This window comes from Apium graveolens, unplaced genomic scaffold, assembly GCF_009905375.1.
Source record: "Apium graveolens cultivar Ventura unplaced genomic scaffold, ASM990537v1 ctg1216, whole genome shotgun sequence".
NCBI classification, from domain to species: Eukaryota; Viridiplantae; Streptophyta; class Magnoliopsida; order Apiales; family Apiaceae; genus Apium; species Apium graveolens.
The window spans coordinates 12,503-27,715 of record NW_027417132.1 but is presented as its reverse complement, the minus strand read 5'-3'; the positions used below and the strand labels follow the sequence as shown (position 1 = coordinate 27,715).

Sequence of the window (15,213 nt, the reverse complement as noted above, 5' to 3'; positions counted from 1 at the left end):
AAACTTGCCATAAAGGTCGAGTGAAGCTCCAGTTGCTCCTACCAGTCAGACCAGACCAGCCTTTCTCAAGGCAAGTGATTCAACTTGTCCTTCATACTTACTGCTAATAGTTCATACATTGTTGCAACTATCCTGTGTCATTTGATATATTAAATCAAGCGTATCTTATATTTATCTTTGAATTATATAAAAATGCCATGAAACCTCGAGTACGTATTGCATAGTGGTCTTATCATGATAGTATATTAAAGTAATTAGAATGCAGGATAAAAGAAAGGGTAGTTATAACTCTTGGTTGATTCTCTTGATTAACATGCTGATGATTCCTAAGTATTGATATCTCATCCTGATACTTGGACCCCTATAGAACATTACCTTGAACCCTAAAAGCCAGATACTTATCAAAGTGATTCCTCATTGATTGATACCCCTATTTCTTATCCTGAAGCTTGACAATTCTGATATATCTTGAGTTAAAGAGCATTTCTGCATACCTTAACACCCTTAGTATTCATGAAGCTTATCTTCTTGATGATCCAACACTTGAACCTTGATGAGAAACCATTGCTTTAAGCCCAATTTGGCATTACCCTTTATAATATCCAATAGCCTCACTAAATCCCCTTGTCCAATCTTTGATATATGAAAACCATTCAGTTACTTTAATAGAGTATAGTTTTGTGAATCATGGCCCTGAGATTCAGTATCATATTTCCTGTGTTTCGAGTTGATCTATAATCCCTTGATAAAAATATGTTTACTGTAAAAGAGATTTTGTTATAAATCGGCATCAGTTTTTGAAATAAATAAAATGTGGGTTTTCAGTCCCAAAGGGGGATAAATGTTTTCTTTGAATAGTGGATCTGGACTGAGACGCGAGTCCTTTTCACACTTATATTAGGCTTAAAAGTTGCCTAGGGATTCCCATTATTGTTTTAGAACCCAGTGAGGTTCGGGATTACTTCGTGGCTGATCACCGGCTGTAATCCGTAGCGTCATAAAATAATTTTGATTAAGATATGATTTTTTTTTATACCAACAAAATGATGCCATCACCCAAAGTTTTATCTCTCATTATCATTGGTCATGTCCTCCCATTGACATTCTTTAATATATATCTCGATTTATGTTTTGTATCGTATTGTTTAGCACTTGTTGAGCATTCGGCTCACTCCTTGCTTTACCCTAATATTACAGCTAGCAGCTATGGTTAGATTCAAGCAGACTGCCCGTAAGACCTGTGATGCTGATGCCTATGTTCGAGCTCAGGTAGAATAAGTGATAGTAGTTTGTGTGAGGACTCGGTATTTAAAATCAGTTATAATAGATGGTAGTGTTGGGCTGTTCCAAACCCTAAACTGTAAGATCTTGGATTTGGGTATGTTTATTTATTATTAAATATTGTAATAGTTATATTTAATTTGCTGTATAAGTTGGGGTGTGACAAGGTGCACCACATAAGCCAAAAGAAACTTTGTGAAAAGCAAACGTGCCAAATGGACAAGTGAAAGTAGTCTTTTCTTGATCTTCCGGTGCAATGCAAATCTGATTGTAGCCCGAATAGCCATCCAGAAGACAATAATACTTATGACCAGCAAACCTGTCAAGCATCTGATCAACAAATGGAAGAGGGAAGTGATCCTTTCTCGTGGCTTTATTCAACTTCCTGTAGTCCATGCATACCCTTCATCCTATGACTGTTCGAGTGGGGATGAGCTCGTTCTTCTCATTTGCCACCACAGTAATACCTCCTTTCTTAAGTACACATTGCACGGGGATCACCCAAGAATTGTCATAAATATGATATATGATTCCTGCATCCAGCCACTTTAGAATTTCTTTCTTCACCACTTCTTTCATGACATGATTAAGTCTTCACTGTTGCTCAATAATCGGCTTGCTACCTTCCTCTAGCAGAATTTTATGCATGCAGTACGAAGGGCTGATCCCTTTTATATCTGCTAGAGTCCATCCAATGGCCGATTTGAATTCTCTCAAGATCCTCAAGAGCTTTTCCTCATCACTACTTGAAAGGTTAGATGCAATAATAACAGGCAAAGTAGATGCATCACCTAAAAAAGCATACCTCAAGTGTTCAGGCAATGGTTTAAGCTACAAAGTAGGTGCTTCCTCAATAGATGGTTTGAGCTTTCCCTCAACATTCTTGAGATCAGTATTACCAAGAGATTCAAATGGCATGTCTAGCTTTCACTTCCAAGGAGAAGCATTTAGATATTGTAACTGCTCATTGCCTTCCTCATCATCACTGTCAAATTCCCCCAATAAGGCTTTTTCTAAGGCATCCGACCTTAGCATATGATCAAGTTCTGAAGTAATTGTAGAATCAATCAAATCCACCTTGAAGCACTCCTCGTCTTCTATAGGGAATTTCATCGCATTGAATACATTGAATGTTACATCCTGATCTTGCACCCTCATAGTAAGTTCACCTTTTTGCACATCTATCAAGGTCTTCCCAAGAAAGGTCTTCCCAAGATTATGGGAATCTTCTTACCTTCCTCAAAATCCAGAATGACAAAGTCTGCAGGAAAGATGAGCTTGTCCACCTTTACTAACACGTCCTGCACGATGCCTCGTGGGTATGTAATAAAATGATCAGCCAATTGTAGAGACATGTAGGTGGGCTTCAAATCAGGCAAATTCAGCTTTTTGAAGATAGACAACGGCATCAGATTGATGCTTGCTCCCAAATCGCAAAGGCACTTATCGAATGACAACTTGCCAATGGTGCAAGGAATGGTGAAGCTACCTAGATCCTTAAGCTTTGGAGGTAACTTTTATTGCAGCACAACATTGCACTCTTCCGTTAGAGCAATGGTATCAAGATCATCCAGTTTCACCTTCCTTGAAAGAATACCTTTCATGAATTTCGCATAACTAGGCATTTGCTCTAGAGCCTCAGCGAAAGGTATGTTAATGTGAAGTTTCTTGAACACCTCCAGAAACTTATCGAATTGCTTATCCAGCTTTTATTTTTGCAATCGCTTAGGAAAAGGTGGTGGAGGAGAGAGTTGTTTCTCCCCTGTATTACCCTCAGGAAGAGTGTGTTCAACAGTAGTCTTCTTTGGTTCCCCCTCTTTCTGCTTTTTCTTTTCTTCTTCATCTACAACTTCAGCTTCTCCATCCTTTGCTTTTTCAGCTTCAACAACTTTTCTAGAGTGACAGCTTTGACTTGCTCCTTAGCTTCCTTCCTGCCTGGCACTTCAGTATCGATGGGAAGTGTGCCAGGTTGACGATTGAACAAGGCATTGGCTATTTGACTAATTTGATTCTCCAAGGTCTTGATAGAAACAACCCGGCTTTTGCACAACAGCTTTAGCTCCTCGAAATCAGCACTAGAAGGTGGAGCAACACCTCCTTGTTGAGGATACCTTTGAGCATACTGCTGAGGTTGCTGGAATCCAGGTGGATTAAACTGTTTACTTACAGCTTGCTGATATGGTTGCTAAACAGCATTCTGATTGTTGCTCCAGCTGAAATTGGGATGATTTCTGTTATTAGGATGATAAATAGCTGGCACAGGCTGCTGCGATCGCTGATAATTGTTCACATACTAAACAGATTCATTAACAAGAGAACACTGATCTGTAGCATGAGAGCCTGCATAAAGCTCACAGACAATAGCTATTTGATTGACTCCATAGTTGGCTAAAGAATCGACCTTCATAGACAGCGCTTGGAGCTGTGCTGCGATAGCTGTAGCTACATCAACTTCCAGAATACCTGCTACCTTCCCATGAATCATCCTTTGAGTTGGGTTTTGATACTTGTTTGCAGCCATAGTTTCAATAAGATTATAGGCCTCGGTATAGCTTTTGGCCCACAAGGCGCCTCCAGAAGCTGCATCAAGCATGGGCCGAGATTGGGCCCCCAAACCATTATAGAACCCAGTGATCACCATCCAGTCAGGCATTCCATGATGTGGACACTTTCTCAACATCTCCTTATAGCACTCCCAAGCTTCGCACATAGATTCTGTTGGTTGTTGCGCAAACTGAGTAAGAGCAATCCTCATACCTGCAGTCTTGGCCATTGGATAGAACTTCACCAGAAACTTTTACGCAAGATCTTCCCAAGTAGTGATGGACCCAGCTGGTAAAGAATGTAACCAATCCTTAGCTTTATCCCTCAGAGAGAATGGGAAAAGCCTCAGCTTAATAGCCTCATCAGTAACACCATTATATTTGAAAGTACTGCAGATCTCGACAAAATTCCTGATATGCATGTTGGGATCTTCAGTCGCAGCACCTCCGAAAGAAACAGAATTCTGCACCATCGGAATAGTGCCCGACTTGATTTCGAAAGTATTGGCCTGAATAGCCGGATGAATGATGCTTGACTGAATGTCATCAATTTTAGGCCGAGAAAAGTCCATAAGAGCTGGATCTGCTGGAACTATACGATCATCCATTATTACAGGTTCTTTCTTTTCACTCTCTTTATCCGAATCTTCAAAATCTATCTTCTCCGAAATGTCAAGAACTGAATCTGTCTCCTCAGCCATATCTAGAGTCCTCTTGCGAGTGCGAGAACGTGTTTACATAAACGCTCGCTAGAGTACCTGAAACACAACCGGAAACAGTAAGTAACAAGTCTTAATCAATGAGTCCTAATGACCACTGATGGAAAGTACATAAATTAAACAAATTAACACCGAGTCCCCGACAGCGACGCCAAAAACTTGTTAGGCACAAAGCATGCGTTAATAATTCAACCAAGTATATGCGTTCATAAGTAATATAGAATGATTTCTAGTTCGTTCCCACAGAGACTCTGATTAATTATATTTAAATAAGACTTACTCACCGATGTATGATTACTCTTCAATGTCAAGATAATAACACTTAAGGTTGATTAACTAATTATTAACTATGAGAATTAAACACTTAAATTAAAACTTGAATTAACAATATTAAACACACATGAAATCATAACTTCATTACTACTTCATTCAATAGTTATTGTTATTACCCTTAGCATGTAACGGTGATGATATTAATCGAACAACACGAAACTGATAAAAGTCAACTTTCATTGCACAAGTACCATTCTACAAGCATCCACAATTAAGATAGAAGTTGAATAGGCATCAATTATGTTGAGATCCTATATGTCTACAAAATTTGATAACATAACAATTTAAGCGCAAGTATTCATTATGATTACACAGGGCAAGTAAAACGGTTAGAGTTACCCACTAATCATGCATACAATACATGAACCTATGCTAGCATGGCAAGTTCTAAATCTCAAGATTCACTGTCACTTCAAAAGAGATTAACAAACTATCTTATATGTTCACGAAGCACATAAGACGAATAAGCACAACCTATGTTAGATATCATACAATCATCACATACCAAGGTATTAAACAATTAACTAAAGAAATCCATAGTAAATCCGCTACGACCCATGATCACGATTAGCCCATGATAGAACTCATCGTCACCATGGGTTCATATGTAAACATGATAATAACACAACGATATAAACTAAAAAATACTTAATAAAAACAGAGTACGTCACAAGAGTATTATGTTTCAAAGTAAAGAAAACTAGAATCCACTGTTACAACGAATTAAAAGAATCACAAGATAAACGTATGCTTCCTCTTCTTCATTGTTGCGTGCTAAAACGGTCTTCTTAATCTTCTCTCCTTGTTACTTGTTCCTTGCTTGTTACTTGTTGTTGTGAAAACATCTCCTAAGATTACTTATATAAGAGTCCACAAGAAACAACAGTTGCAGAAGCCCAAAAGAACTCAAATTAGAAAATCTAGAATCTGAAAATCCGACCCCAGGCGGCCGCCTCCAATCCCACGTGGGCGCCTGCTTTCCAGGCGGTCGCCTGCAGTCTCCAAGCGGGCACCTGCACACCTTCTGGAAAATTCCACTTCTTGCTTCTGATTTTGCTGATGTCTTCGCACAACTCCCCGCAACTGGTTCCAAGTACTTCCCTAGGCTTATTATGATAAAATCCCCCTAAATACGTAAGTTATAACCTGAAATGCAAAAACACTAGAAAAATGCATCAAATACACAAAATACTTGATTTCAAGACACCAATTCAAGCCATTACAAGATGTTCTAAGTGGTATAAAATGCCACTTATCAGTTACAGACGTGGTAACTTATATGAAGTCGGGATTTCCCCAAACGCTGATGATTTTACAATCTGTCTGATAAGTAGAGCAACTGCGGAAGACAGCTGGAATTGGCATAAAAGACTTTCTCACTCGAATTTCAATAATATTAATGAACTTATGAAAAAAGAACATGTAAGAGGATTTCCCAATGCATTTTTTACTCATGATGGCCTATGCAATTTATGCCAAAAGGCCAAGCTAAGGAAATCATCCTTCAAGAGTAAGACTGAATCCTCAATTCTTGAACCATTTCACTTATTACATATTGATCATTTTGGTCCAGTTAATGTAATGTCTATAGATAATAAGAGATATGCATTTGTCATTGTTGATGAGTATACTAGGTATACATGGGGATACATTTTGCATACAATGGATGAGAAACACTCATTCTTCTTGATCATGTGAGGCAACTGGAAGAAGGGTTAAAACACAAAGCAAAGATAATCAGAAGTAATAATGAGACTGAATTCAAGAACAATACTATTGAAAAAATTTATAAACACAAGGAAATTAAACATAATCTTTCTTCTTCTGGAACTCCACAGCAAAATGGAGTTGTTAAAAGAAAGAACATAACTCTTATAGAAGTTGTAAGGACCATGCTTGAGGAAGCAAAATTCACAACCTACTTTTTGGTTGAGGCTGTGCAAACTACATGCTTCACAGAGAATGCAACTCTGATAAACAAGTATGACAAGACACCATTTGAGATGTTAAGGGGAAATAAGCCAAATTTGAAGTACTTTCACATTTTTGGCTACAAATATTTTGCTTTAAAATCTCATCACGAACAGCTTACAAAGTTTGACCTAAAAGCTGATGTAAGCATTTTGGTTGGATATACAATGTTAACAAAATCCTTCAAAGTTTATAATCTGAGAACAACAGTGGTCATGGAATCTATTCATGTGTCTTTTAATAACAAGAAGATCACAGGTCTATAAGATGTAGATGATTGATGTGTAAAAATATAAGAACTGCAAGTGCACAATATTTAGTTATAGTAATTACAGGTCGATCCACGGAGACTACAAATTTTCAAAACCTTAAAAATTAAAATCAGGAAAAATAGACAAACAGATTTGAGATGAGATTTGTTTAACGTAATTAGCAAATAACAAATAATATGGAAAACCTAGGCATCCGAATGCGTTAATCAATCACAATTAATATCAACTCGCACTAAAATCAATTCTCTTTTCATTACAAAAACAACATATATTAATTAACGAGACAAGCATATACTATGAAACTTGTTATCTAACAATAACCCATCAAAACTTCATGGAGTAAGCATAGATTATGAAAAATAAATTCGGTAATAATAATATATCAAAATCACTTTGTCAATTGAACAATTAAGCACCAAGAAAAATCTTGAGAATTAAATAATAAGAACGAGAAGATATCTAAGCAATAAAATTAACTTCATCTTCATCCTAGGGAACAAATTTAGCTACACATGATAAAAAGATGAACAAAATAAATAACTAAATGGGTGTTTTGGGGTGTGTAAAATACAAGAGGGGAGACCCATATATAGGGAAAATATGAGTGTTTGGGTCTTAGAATACAAGTAGGATTCTAAAAGTATTTCCTTCTCTTCTCCAATAAGTATTCTATTTATCTTCCAATTCCTTTGAATTCATGTATAGTCCACCTCCTTCCCTGTTTGCACCTTTTCCAACTCAAATTTTGATTTTATTTATTTTTCTATAAAACAAAGTAAACCAATTTGTTTATTAATAAAAGTAAACCAATTTGCTCGTCTTCGAGAAAAATCAAAAAGAAAAATGCTAACTTAGAAAAGTCCTAGCTCCTTTTCCTAGGCGTGACGGGAAATTTAAGGTTTACGAACCCGTTAAACTCATACACGATCTCTACTAGAGTATACGCCCATAAAATCTGTGAAATACTCGAAGTTTTCAAAATCTATCAAAAATAACTTTCATCGGGGTCAACACATGAATTTTTATGAAAATACATGCCTTTAAGACTCTTCTAATTATAGCCAAGATATAGGTATCAACAACCAACTTTTATCGACTCTAAACATTTACACAAAATCCCAAGGTGTGTCGTGAAAGTAGGTCTCTGAAGAATCAATTGAATAAGTACATTTCCTCTTTTTCAACCAACATTGAACGGACACAATCTCTATAAAGCAAGTATCTAGCCAAAATGTGCAAAAAAAAATTCTTTTTTTATAATTGACTATGCAATGTCCGTTCTCTTAGGTTTTCTATGTTACCCATGTAGTGCGCTTTGGGCCAATGACTACTAAACCAGATGGTCTTAAGGCACTAGGTTTTCAAATACCCCTATAGACTTAATTACTCGAGTAACAAAGGCCCTAAAATAAGACTAGTCAATTATACTACTTGTGCCCATCATTTCAATCTCTCTTTTTTTATTTTGTGAGGAATACTAAGTATTGAAGTAGTTTATTCAAGCATCTTTTTTCTTTTCTTTTTTTTTCACAAAAAATTGATTCGATATTGTTTCAACATGTGGGCTCTGCCTCAGATATCGAAAACTTCTCTAAACAATCTTTCCTACAAAGACCTTGTGCAAATGTGCCGTCTTGGAATCTTAAGCAAAAATTCGTTTGACACAAGTTTCATGAAGACAACCTTACCTAACTACGTTCAAATCATCTCAAGGCATTATATATATATAAGTTTTTTGAAAAACTGCTAACACCAACTAGTATTAAAGTACAAGAGTGGACTGGAGAATGTAGCTAAAATATCTCTTATGTTTTTGAATTTTTTTCATTTTTCAATTATTTTGAATTTTTTCTTTGAATCTTTTTTTGGATTTTTTATATATAAGTACTACTAAACCCCTCCCCCATACCTAAATCATGCATTGTCCTCAATGAATGCAAATGAGAGAAAAATGACAAAGTAAAAGGACGAGAATACCTGATAAGGGCATGACAGAGGAATAGAACTAACTACTATACAATAAGGAAACTTACTTTGATCACGCTTCAATGAGGTGAATCACCTCATCCTCATAATCAACTGGCATTTCTAAAAATGGCTTAAGTCTTTCACCATTAACTTTATAAGATCACCAGTTTTAGGATTTTCAATTTCAATAGCACCATGAGGAAAAACAACTTTAACAACTTATTCCCTCCTGAAGGGATTTTAGCACATGAACGCAACGAAAACGTAAATTTAAATCTTAAAAAATCGTAACCCTCAGCAGGATCCATGCAAAAAATAATATTTAATTCGTAGTTCAGTATGTTTACCTTAAGAAGCTTTACGTTAATGGAAAGATGGAGGTCTTTAATAGCGATCTAAGAACGGTGAACGGAAATCCCTAGCAGCTGCTCCTCAAGTGTGAAGCACTCCACCGGTATCCACCAAGAGTACAATGTGATGGAGGAGGAAGAGGTTGAGAGAATTAGTTGCCTCCCTCTTGTTCTACTTTAGAATTATGGTTAATTATTTGGGTTGAGGCAAATAGGGTTTTTAATAGTATAATTATAGGCAAAATTTTCAACTGAAAATTTTCCATAAAATATTATTATTATTAACCCTTTAATTGATTATTCTTATTAACCAATTAACTAATAATTAAAACACCTTTTAATCATTAATCCATTTTCTAAACACTTTAGAAAAATAATTCTCTCACTTGATTTAATTTCCAAAATTAAATTCTTAATTAATAATATTAAGAACTTTTCTTAATTAATTTATAATTACTTAAATCTCATTTAATCAATTATTAAATCTGCTAATTAATTATTTATTTCACAAATAAATAATTACCAGCCATTATTAATTAATTCCTCCACCATTAAATCATTCTCTTTTATGGTGTGACCCTGTAGGTTCAATATTAAGCCGGTAGTAGAAATAAATAATAATAAAACTATTTTATCATTATTTATATAAATTCTCTAATTCATTAAATATGATTAATTAATAAATTAATCATATTTATTCTACATCGTGAGGGATACTTCTCAGCATATCGCGACTATCCGGATAATACGAATTCACTACTTAGAATACCAAGAACCTATTCAGTGAGTAGTTACCGTACAATCAATTCCTTCTACCCTGTAATGTCACGATTAAATACAAGGCATGGAACTTGTGTCAAGCCTATCTTATTTAATCATTTGCTTTCCCATCCACTATGCTTAGTTCTATTTAATGTAAATTAGAAACTCATTTCTAATTTTACTCACTCTGGCCAGAGATTCCTGAACTAGCATAAGTGGATCAGCATTGAACATTCTCTTCCTTCACTGGAAGGGGTTGATCCTTTATTAATCATACACTATCTTCGTGTACAAATTCCTATACCCAGTAGAGCCCTTATAATTGTCCCTAGAGACTAAGAACTAAACCAAAGCATAGTTAAGTGTACACAAGATGACTATGATGACCTCAAGTCTAAGGATACTTGTACAACTATCACTATGTGAACAACTGCTGACACGTGAGTGAACTCCATCAGTTGTTCAGCTGTTTGAGTCATGTTCAGTGAACTTATTCTATAATAAGCACCTACATACTAGCTATAGTGTCACTACACAAATGTCTATGAGAACATACATCCTTCATAATGAAGCAAGCATAGGATGTACCGATCTTTGCAGATTACTAATTACCAGTTAGTAATCCTACGACCAGGAAATATTTAAGTTTAGAGTTATCATCTTTTAGGTCTCATTATTATGATCTCATCATAATCCATAAAAAGCTTTACTCTAAACTATGGTATATCTTATTTAAACACTTAAATAGATAAAGCCCGCAATAAAACCAAAACAAGTCTTTTATTAATATCAATGAAATCAAAACAGATTACATAAAAGTTATTCCTAAATCATCATACATGATTGGACTTAGGACACATCTCTTTCAATCTCCCACTTGTACTAAAGCCAATCACTCTGGTATCTAATACCCATCTTGTCTTTATGACGATCAAAGTGACTTTGAGAAAGTGGCTTTGTGAGTGGGTCTGCTACGTTGTTATGTGTGTCAACTCTCTTGATGTCTCCTATTTCAATACAGTACAAGAAATGTTACCGCGCTCCCACTAACCTTTTTGTAGACATATGGTTCATCTATGTTTTTGATAAAACCAAACTCTTTGATTGTCTCATCAAAACGGATGTTCCATCTACGAGAAGCTTGCTTTAAACCATATATGGTTCGTAGTAGCTTACACACCAGGTGTTCATTTCCCTTGGAAAGAAAATCCTCTGGCTGTGTCATATACACTTCATCTTCAAGTTTCCCATTGAGGAAGGCCATTTTCACGTCCATTTGTCAGATCTCATAGTCGTAGTAAGCATCAATCGCAAGCAAAATCCGAATTGATTTTAACAGGGCTACAGGCAAAAAAGTTTCATCAAAGTCAATCCCTTGCCTTTGTCTGAATCCTTTTGCCACGAGCCTGGCCTTATAGGTCTCCACCTGCCCATCTGCTTCAATCTTTCTTTTGTATACCCACTTGCACCCAATAGGCTTAACACCTTCAGGCGCCTCAACCAGAGTCCATACTTGGTTGGTATACATAGATTCCATTTCGGATTTCATGGCACTATGCCATTTCTCTGAGTCAATATTACTCATAGCCTCATTATAGGTCACAGGGTCATCGTCATCATCAATGATTGACAACTCATTGTCATTCTCAATAACAAGGCCATAATACCTCTCAGGTTGGCGAGACACTCTCCCTGACCTACGAATGGGCTGTTCCACAGAAGGTTGTTCAGTCTGAACAGGTGTTTCCACTTGATCTATAGTAGTTTGTGCTTCTTGAACTTCATCAAGTTCAATTTTGCTCCCACTATTTCCTTCAAGGATAAACTGCTTTTCCAAGAAGGTAGCATGTCTGGAGACAAACACTCGATGATCGGTGTAAAAGTAATACCCTAAAGTCTCCTTAGGATATCCCACAAAATTACATTTTACAGATCGAGATTCCAGCTTATCTGGGTCAACTTTCTTGACATAAGCTGGACATCCCCAAATCTTAACGTGTTTAAGACTCAATTTTCTTTCTTTCCATATCTCATATGGAGTTTGAGGAACAGATTTGGAAGGCACCTTATTCAGTAAATATGATGAGGTTTTCAATGCATAACCCCACAGGAATACTGGAAGATTCGCATAGCTCATCATAGACCGGACCATGTCTAACAAAGTTCGATTTCTCCTTTCAGATACCACATTCAACTATGGAGTAAATGGAGGAGTCCACTGGGAGACTATACCATTTTCTTTGAGATAAGCTAGAAACTCTCCATTCATGTATTCACCAACTCGATCTGATCGAAGAGTTATAATACTATGTTTGGTTTGTTTCTCCACTTCATACTTATATTCTTTGAACTTTTCAAAGGCTTCAGACTTGTGTTTCATCAAATACACATATCTGAATCTAGATCGATCATCTATGAAAGCAATGAAGTATGAAAATCCACCCATGGCTTGCGTAGACATTGGTCCACATACATCTGTGTGTACCAATCCTAGCAAATCTACAGCCCTCTCTCCATGTCCACTAAATGGAGATTTGGTCATTTTACCCAATAGACAAGACTCGCATGTAGGATATGATTTAAAATCAAAAGGGTCAAGTAACCCTTCCTTATGCAATGTCCGCAGTCTATTTTCACTAATATGACCAAGTCCGCAGTGCCACAAGAAAGTGAGATTTTCATCATCCCTTTTTCTTTTATTAGTATGTTCAATTTGCAGTAAATTATGCTCTACGTCACATACATACAGACCATTGTTTAAAATACCACTTCCATAAAGAACTTTATCTCTAAGAATTGAACATTTTTTATTCTGAATAACAAACAAAAATCCAGCCAAGTCTAACGTGGAATAGAAATAATATTCCTCACAATCGAGGGAACAAAATAACAATTATTTAGAACAATAGTCTTGCCCGTAGGCATATGTAAATGAAATGATCCTACAGCTTCAGCAGCAACTCTTGCTTCATTTCCCATCCGTAGAATCACCTCATCTTCTTCAAGAGTCCTACTTCTCCTTAGTCCCTGCAACGAATTGCAAATATGAGAACCACGGGCGGTATCTAATACCCAAGTAGAAATTTGACTTAGTGACATATTAACTTCGATCATGAACATACCTCAATCAGAAGCGGTAGTCTCACTACCTTTCTTCTTCTTCTTCAATTCTGCAAGGTAAATGTAATAACCCCAATTTTTGGAATTTTTTGAAACCCTTATGAATAGTGATTTTGCTGATTATGCTGAATAAGAAAACTTTTCATGCCACACTATGTAGGGGTTCTTCTATTGTTATTCTGAGATCTTATTAGTACTTTATATGGGATATAAGTGTATGTAAAGATCGTCAGGATCCAAATTCGAACACTTTGATTTTTTACCGAAAATTCACCAGATACCGAAAGAATTGAGTATAAGGTAACATGATAAAAGGGATTTAAATTCAAGGATTATAAGAGGGGATCATAAAAAGGAATATAATGTATTGAGAAAGGTTAAGGGAACCCAAGTACTAAGATCCCGGGTATGATCCCTCAAACGATAAACGAGAACGAAAGTTAAGCGAACCGTATAACAGATCAGCGATCATTAGCCAAGTAATTAGGAGTTAATCAAAGAGGTTAATGATGATGATGTTATCACACCAACAAGAAGAAGATAAGTGTGGGAAGATGACATAAGTGGATGATTTAAGCATGACCAAATGAGAAGGTATTGTTGGTTGATTTCAAGCCACACAAATTTTACCATGGTAAAAGATTAATTAACAACAAAAATAAAGCAACCAAGACAAAACAAATCAAAAACACAAAACACAAGTTGACTTTCACTTTCAAGAACATCAAGCTCTCGGCTTTCCTTCATTTTCAAGGAGAAAAAAATCAAAATCCAAGATCCAAGCATTGTTAAATCATGAGGTAATTATCCAAGGTTCCTTATAAATAGATATAGCTATCCCATGAATCTAAGCTTCAATTTCCTTCACAATCTCTTCCAATAATTCAAGGAAGAAGATGGTGAATAGTAACTTTCAAAAAATAACTTTAGTTTTCTTGAATTTTTATGAAAGTTTAAGGTTATACAAGCAAGGATCAAGGTTCTTTTAGGCATTCAAAGCTCTTGTGTTGTGTTAAGAAGCTTCAAGAAGGTATAAACTCCAAACCCTAGCTTTAGTTTTGAGTAATTAGGAATGGTTATGATTGATATAGTATATGAGAAGCATGATGCTTGTTTGTTTAAAGTTTGGTTGAGTTTGTAGAGATTTTGATGGTTGAATCTTGGTTATTAGTTAATGAACCTTAGTATGGTTAGTAGCTTTTGTTGTGATTGAATAAGTTGGATAAAACATGAAGTAATGGACTGATGTGGTGAGGTTTGGAGGTATTTTGGTTTTAATGTTGATTGTGGGTTGAATTGTGGATTGATTGGAGTGGTATAAACTTTGGTAATCGCGTAAACATAGCCGTCGTAATGTCCGATTTACTTTAGACTGTTTTGTTCTTAACATCAGGACCCGAGAACTCACAGTTAGGTTTTAACCATTGCAATGATTAGATAGTTCATGTTACGAGCTTTGTTTTGATATGTGGTTCGTATGAATCCGATGTACGGTTTAGGAGAAACGACCATTTTAAGTAACGGCATTTCGCGACCAAACCATTACCCCTCGCCTTACTTTGGAACCTTGGTTAAGGACTTTAAATGACTAATTGGGGTATGAAACATTTATGTAAAGTGGATTAGGCAGTTGGTAAGGTGCTCGCGAAAGAATCGCCTTAAAACTCTTAATGGTTAATTTATTAAAAATGGTGGAGCCGAGGGTACATGAGCGACTTAAGTGAATCGTTAAGCGCTAAAGCAAACGTTAGGGTTCAATTGGTTAAAGTCTAGTTTCTTAAGCGACCGGGGTTTAATTCTTACTTGTGTTGTTGTTCATAGGTTATCGGACCCACTATAAGCTTAAGTCTATCCGGGAGCACTCAGGCAAGTTTTCAACCCGTTATACTGTTGT

The 15,213-nt window shown here is 36.1% G+C and overlaps 1 non-coding gene across 1 annotated transcript; it reads left to right on the top strand.

Annotated features, from left to right (window-relative positions):
- The first annotated feature begins 3,932 nt into the window (after positions 1 to 3,932).
- Positions 3,933 to 4,039, top strand: LOC141699731 (small nucleolar RNA R71). The gene has a single exon (XR_012566084.1). It is a non-coding gene; the product is annotated as a small nucleolar RNA R71 (small nucleolar RNA).
- The last annotated feature ends 11,174 nt before the right edge of the window (positions 4,040 to 15,213 follow it).